The sequence below is a fragment of the Cibotium barometz genome, chromosome 45 (genome assembly GCF_041138505.1).
Source record: "Cibotium barometz isolate CiBa-2024 chromosome 45, ASM4113850v1, whole genome shotgun sequence".
Lineage (NCBI taxonomy): Eukaryota > Viridiplantae > Streptophyta > Polypodiopsida > Cyatheales > Cibotiaceae > Cibotium > Cibotium barometz.
This window is the reverse complement of record NC_141090.1, coordinates 39,439,414-39,446,899: the sequence shown is the minus strand read 5'-3', so window position 1 is coordinate 39,446,899 and position 7,486 is coordinate 39,439,414. Positions and strand designations below refer to the sequence as shown.

The following is a 7,486-nucleotide window of genomic DNA, read 5'->3' as shown; positions in this document are numbered from 1 at the left end:
CAAATACAAAAAAACTTGCTATAATTCAAATCAAGCCTCATCTCACCATGATTATTAAATATATTGATTAATTAATATATTTAAATTTTCTTTTGTTGGTGCAACTTTAATTTTTGAAAAAAAAAAGTTAGACTAAGATTGTGAGCTTTGAAAAAAAAATTAGAATCTTAATATAAAACATAATGGTAAGGATCCAAAAAATTACAATAAATATTTGTTTATTAGGATTTCAAAATAAAACAACTAGTTTTATAAACTAAATGTAGGACATTTCAAGAATATACAAATGAAAAAGTAAAAATGAAACGTAAAAAAATATTACTTGCAAAGGCAATAAAATTTTTCAAAGGCAATGAAATTTTTCAAATAATGATATGCTTTCAAAAATACATTACTTAATCAAACAAAAATGAAAGAGATAATCACCAAGGAGACATGTTATTTATTAAAAAATCTTACATAGAAAGCTGGAGTATTTGAATTGAAGAATTTTATATTACCAACATACAAAAATAAGAACATAATAAAAATCACAACTTAGTAAAATTACAAAATATTAAAAATTTTAAAAATTAATATTAACAATTCAAAAAATTAATATTAGTATGTCATGATATTAATTTAAACAAATTAATATTACAATATTCAAAAATTACACCGTATATGAATTAATGCTTGTCCACGGCTCTCTGATGCCTACGCGTCCTCCCTTCTGTCCTTCCTTCGTGTGGTGCCGGTGCAAGAGACGGTCTCTACATTGTGTTACCATATCATAAGTACAAACTAGACCGATGCTCCATGCTGGCACCCTTACCCCTTTTGAGCAGCTGCGCCCCCCTCCCTCTCTCCGCCTGCCCCCAGTCCTGCGCCTCCACCCTTTTTGCATCTCATCCCTCCCTCATTGTCCGCTTCCAACACATTTTTTGCTGCCCCGCTTCCAACTTGCTCGAGCTCCACCTCCCTCATTGTCCGCTTCCAACACATTTTTTGCTACCCCGCTTCCAACTTGCTCGAGCTCCACCTCCTTGATTCCCCTCTTCATGGTGGGGACGTCAAGCTACCCACTCTTGTGCTTGCTCTTGGCGTTCCCTCTCTCTCCCTCTCCTTGCTACCCTCACTCTCTCTCGACTCATCACTGAGCTTCATGATCGATGATAAACAGCCACATCGTGCTATCTTTACGAGTTTGGAAACTCTAGCTGACTACCTCTCCCGCACCCTAACTCTCATGCACACGGCATACTGGAAGGTGGGCGCTCACGTTCAAGTGCAAGTTGCTACTTCAGGAAAGATTCAATGATCTGCCCTGCTGGTTTTCTAGAAAGTTCAATAAAAATTTAAGCAAATGCACCTTTAAAAAAATACCTTTCCTCCTGTGGCTCACAAATCCAAACTAATTAATTAATGAAAAAAAACGTTGTGGGTACTTATTCACCATGGTTATTAAATATATTGATTAAAATGTGAATAAATTACTGATATTTAATTGAAACAATTAGTTGCGTACAAGTCTGGGTCTGCAAACCCTTCGTGATCATTTGCAGGGCTTTCTGCGGCTGGCTATGGCGCATTCATTCTTCGGCGCAGTCTTCTACAGCTGCTGCAAGTGCCGTAGCCCCGTCGCCTCTCACGACGATGTCATCTCCAAAACGTTCCAGGTCGGTTCTCATCATCGCAATTCGCAGCATCAAATTTTCTGCTGGATCTTAATACTGCTGGTTAGTTTTGATTCTGAGAGTAAGAATGGAATGCCCATTATGTTTTTATGCCACACTTACACATATCATTCAAGGCAGCAGACCGGTGGTACGAGCGCCACAAGTGGGCCACTCTGCCAGTTGGGGTGGAGACCCTGCACAGTGATTAGCAGAACCATGCTTCTCCATTAGTAGAACCATGAGTTGGAAATCTTTGAAACCCATGGCAGCCAATGTCCCTTTACCAGAGACTGCAAATTTTTGAGGAGCCGGATGGCACGCAGTTACTGTCGCTGCACAAATGCCGCAGACGAAGGTAGAGAGCCCATGGTCTAGCAAGGGTTTACACAACTCTACATACCGGCATCACTAGCAGGATCATGCGTCGCCATTACCATCCATTGCTGACAATGACATGGGCTGGTGGTCGCAACCCTTTTTTTTTTTGGGTCGTGACCTCTCTAGCATGGATTGAAGAGGAAGCCTTGGCCTGGCATCCGAACTTAGCACATGACTCTTCCAAAGATTTGAGCACTACCCTCACTACCTGCAATAGCTCTTCCATTCAAGGGCTGTCCAGAGATGCTAAAGAAAACCTAGGCCTGGCACGAGGCTGTGCAAAACGTAGCTCTTCAAGGGCTGTCCAGAGATGCTAAAAAAAACATAGGCCTGGCACAAGGCTGTGCAAAATGTCATGTGCATTGATAGCAATGCACAGACCCCCTAGGCAGATGAAGGGGTGATGCTGTGACGGAGAACAACTTTACCACACATGGTTGTGTGGTGCTCGATGATGATCGTGATTGAGAAGAAAAACCTCTATGCCTACAAGAGGAAGGCTGTTAGCTCTGGCACAATCTCTGCAGAAACTCAGTACCACTCCAAGTAATGCTGTTCATGGACTGAAACAGGGAAAGGCCATGCCAGTAAGGGAGATGCACGCTGGGGAAAAGAAAGGAGAAGAGGAGAGGGGTGGTGGGGGAAGTGATTTTGAGAGGCATTGGAAGAGGGAAGGAAGGGAGAGGAGAAGAAAGGAGGTATTGAAAAGTTTTTGTTAGTGGTTCCTAGAAATTTTGAAAGCACTTTTGAATTATCATATTGACATCATTGGCTAGAAGGCAGTTCTCGACTCCCATGCATCAGTTGTAATGGGGAGACACGTTTCTTGGAATCTAATGTGTAAACAAGATTACGAGTACTTAATCATGATATAAACACAACCACAAGAGAAATTGCACAGCACACCACACTATGGGCTGAAGATGGGCTGACCTCCCCCCTAAAGGTTAGATTACCAGAAGGAGTTTGCTTCCTTGTACAAGATCAGGGTGCCTGAGGATTCACCACCGGCCTACACCTAATTGCTCAAAGTACAACCAAATGAAAACAAAGCAAACAAGTGTGTTCCTGTGACAACCATTCACCAGACCAAAAGATACTCACAAGCATGTAGCTTCCCACCACATTGCTTGCATGTCCATGAGGTTTGCATATGGTTACCAACAAGTTACTCAAGAATTTGCATCTCATGTGCACATCATAATTGGGTGCCACGTATATACATGATTATTCCTTGCAGCCGCTTTAGAGGCAAAATTAGAGGTTATATATGGGCAGGCTAGAGCAATGTAGACAGCCCTATGGGTGCCGTGCCCAAGAGATGTACCAATGGTTGGGACAAGTATTGGGCACGGTATGAACACATTGTATGTGACATTTTTTATGACTTTTAGTGGCTTGAAGGGGGCTGGTTGACCTGAATATGACTTGCTATCAAGTGTCAAAATACGCAGCGGAAATGACATGGTATCAAAGCCCTAGGCTCTTGAAAGATCTTGGGAGTTTTTTGAGCAAGAGGGGGATAGTTACGTTGCGGATTGGTGGACTGTTTGGACTGTTCGTGGTGAAGAGAAGTTGCAAGAGGAAGGCGGGCTAAGCCACTTGCAGGTTTAAAGTTTTTTTTCCCACCCACCCACCCTTTTCAGTTACATCCCCGCGATGGCAGATTTGCTAGAGATGGCTGAGAAGCATGTGAAGATCCCGACTCTCCCCACGTTCCCAGTGGACCGTCAGTTGGACGGGAACAATTACGGCATCTGGAAGGTTATGATGAAGTTTGTGCTGGAGTCATATGACCTTGCTGATTTCATCGTTATCGGGGTTCCTAGGCCGGAAGTTGAGGAAGGGGAGTTACTGTCGATGAAGAAGGACCGAGAGGCATAGGCACAGATGTGGGATCGTGTCAATGCCAGGGTCCCGTCATTTATTTTCCTCAATTGCACACCACAAGTAATCAATCACGTAAAGCATATGACGTTGGCCAGAGGCATATGGTAGCACTTGGCTTCTCTTTATAACAGGGTATCACCCATGAAGAGGATCTCCTTGGAAGTGCAGATGCGGGTTATGAACCCTGCAAAGTCATCGACAATGCGGGAGCACATTAACAAGCTGTAGGCCCTTCAGCAGGAAGTCCTCCATGCTGGGAAGGAGATATCAACTGAAGACATGGCCATTACTTTGTTGTCCCACTTGCCTGCTCAGTATTCCGCTTTCTACTCCTCTTTGATTACGAGTGGCAGGCTCAGCACCATTACCTGGGAGGAGCTTGTGTCCATGGTCTTGGACTTGGAGGAACGTTTCACGAACCCTCCTCACGGCGGAGGTTCGGAGGCCTTAACTGGCCAACGGTCGAAAAGCCGAAACAACAACAAGGGCAAAGGGAAGGCTTCACCGGAGAAGTCTTCTGAGAAGAAGCCTGACTCAGAACGAGAGAAGCTGAAGGCCGAACGATCCTGCAATGATTGTGGCGAGAAAGGTCACTATTGGAGGAAGTGTCCTAAGCGGATTGGGAAGAGTGCTGATTCTTTAGTCTCAACTGCAAAGACTCCTGCATTTGTGCACTTAGAGATGATGGACTCCGATGCTTCGTCGTCTTCGAGCGAGGAGGCAGTTGGCTTCACTGCAAAGGATACTCGGGAATGGATTCTTGACAATGGTGCTTCCAGGCACATGACTCCGTCTCGTGACTTCTTTTTGGATCTGAAACGGCAGTCAGGTCACATTTTTATTGGCGACGATTCCACTATTCCGATACACAATGAGGGCCGGATGGAGATTATTCCTGACGACAAGGGGGGCAAGCATGCTTCCCGTGTTCTTTATGTCCCTGCTCTGGGTTTTCATCTTCTGTTAGTGCATGAAGTATGCAAGACTGGCTTTCGGGTGGAATTTGAGGAGCATTCAGTTGCTCTACGGGACCGTGAGACTGGCCAGGTTGTTTGGGAAGGCGGTGTGGAGAATGGTATCTACAAGCTCTCTGCACTCTCCTCGTTGACAGGTTCTCAGGTCGGAGACCTGTGGCACTTTCGTTTGGCCACTTAGATGTGGATGCACTGTGGCGAGCCTTCCGAGACCAGATGGTGGTTGGCTTGCCAGATGTTGGCAGTAGGCAAGGACGTTGTAGTTCTTGCATACGTGGTAAGCAGCATAGGGAATCCTTTCCGAAGCAGGCTTCTAGGCAGGCTTCGAAACCGTTGGGGTTGATTCACACCGACTTGTGTGGACCTCAGCAGACACCATCATTGGGAGGATCTCTCTATTTTATGTTGCTCGTTGATGAGTGTACCAGATTCACGTGGGTCTACTTTCTTTCACAGAAGGACCAAGCTTTTGCACGGTTCAAGGATTGGGTCATGGGTCATTTGTAAGTGTTCATAGATGGAGGCACTCAAAAGCAGCACTAACAGGGGGCACCAGCCTAGGGACGGGGGTGTGTGTGTTCTTGCAGCAGCAGATGTGACGAGGAGTTCCAGCTTGTGCTTTGAACTCACCACCTTTTTTGTTCCATCAGTTGGTTTGATTATTTTCCTAAATCATCTCAGGTGGAGGATCTGCACTATCCCACACCATATATCATTAATGAACTGCTTGCTCAATGCATATGTGATTGGGCTTTTCAAGTACTTTTAGCACTCTTAATGCTAAGAATTATTTAAACACTAAAAACTACTCGGGATGGGTACTTTTCTCTGACTCTTTAAACAATTATGTGGAAGTAAATAGGGAGCTTAAGTACACATGCTATTTTGAGTAGGAGTGTGTTTTTCTCTTATACGGTGAACTCAAATCTCCAATAAACACAGGGAAGAAATGGGCGGGCATTTCTCCTTGGCAGTCTTGTCAATGTATTGGTCGGTCCAAAAGAAGATCGGCAACTCACGACGGGTCTGCACACAGCAGCAGACGTCCTATGCTGTCAATGCCATGAGGTTCTTGGGTGGAAGTATGAGAAAGCTTATGAGGAGAGCCAGGGCCCAGAAGTACAAAGAAGGCAAGTTCATCCTTGAGAAAGCTAAAGTGACGAGGGAGGATCGGTGATATATTTCTTCACATCAGCATAGCCCTCCATCCTCAGCTGGTTTTCCCATGAACATTTGTAAATACTATTGTTGCTGAAGGAACCCCCCTCTTGAAGTGTTTAAAAATCTGCAAATAATCTCCATTGTTGGAAACACCTTTGACATGTTACTATATGGCTGGCATACACAAAAATAAGGGAACATGTATCATACATGATTTGTTTGCATGTGGATGCTAGTGCCATAGCAATCAAGCCGTTACTATCACCTTAAAGCTTGCTCAGAAAAATTGAGGTCTTCCAACACTAAGTGTGTTTGGCCTCCCATTGTATAGTTGAGAGTGTTTACACACCTGGCTGGTCCAGTATGCAATGAATCCATGTCCACCACCCATTGTTTATTTTTTGGGCCGTCTTGCCCGTCCATCCTCTTTTTCTGCTGCCCATCCATACTAAATGTCTAAAGCACCCTTGTTATTTGTACTGCATACTAGTATAAGCTTGTCAAGGTGAGACAAGTCCATGATGAAAAATTGTCCTTGAGCAAAAGGTTCAGGGATGTGGATGTTTGCAAAACATGCTACTCATGTTTTAGTTTATCCATTGCATCATGAAATAAAACAGTAGTCTTGAATTTTTCGTGATATCTAGTGCATGGGGATTAACTACTGTAAATTCTCTCTTGGCCATTGAGTGCAGGAGCCTAACTGTCATTCCTTCTATGCTATCGGTTAAGTGAAGCAGTCACCGAATGTAGCCTAAATATTTAACCTGGTTTTCCAAGCTTGCAAAGGTTGTGAGAGGTTCCTACCTGTTCTTTGCTTTAAAAAACATGATCATAGTCAAAAACAGAAGATTCTTTCCGAAGAAGCGTAGAGGGAGCGCTCAAAAAATATCAAAAGGTTTCCAAAGAGGAGATTTCCATGTAAATCAATCTCTCTCTCTCTCTCTCTCTCTCTCTCTCTCTCCACACACACACACACACACACACACACAAACAAGATCAATCTCTCTCTCTCTCAATCAATCCATGTCTTTGACAACTCAAAGCATCTCTCTCTCTCTTTCTCTCTCTCAATCCATGTCTCGGACAACTCAAAGCATGTCTCTCTCTTTCTCTCTCTCAATCCATGTCTCGGACAACTCAAAGCATGTCTTTCTCTTTCTCTCTCCCTCTCTCTCTCTCAGATGCCTACTATATTGTACACACAAGCTCGATGTAGCACATGGACCCTGTCTATCCTTTCTGCAGTTAGTCTTTCAATTTTTTCATATTGTCTTGACATCTTGTTTACTCACGGATCACATGTAACAACTTTTTGGTCTCATAGATCTTTTGGGTCATTCATAGATGTTAATAACATCTCTCTCTCTCTCTCTCTCTCTCTCTCTCTCTCTGTTTTCTTCGTCTTTTTTTGAGTATCCTTCT

The 7,486-nt window shown here is 43.8% G+C and overlaps 1 pseudogene across 1 annotated transcript; it reads left to right on the top strand.

The window, feature by feature from the left end:
* The first annotated feature begins 1,509 nt into the window (after nucleotides 1-1,509).
* LOC147612744 (protein yippee-like At4g27745) lies at nucleotides 1,510-6,212 on the top strand (annotated as a pseudogene). The gene is made up of 2 exons (XR_015263492.1): nucleotides 1,510-1,658; nucleotides 5,843-6,212. The product of XR_015263492.1 is annotated as a protein yippee-like At4g27745 (transcript).
* The last annotated feature ends 1,274 nt before the right edge of the window (nucleotides 6,213-7,486 follow it).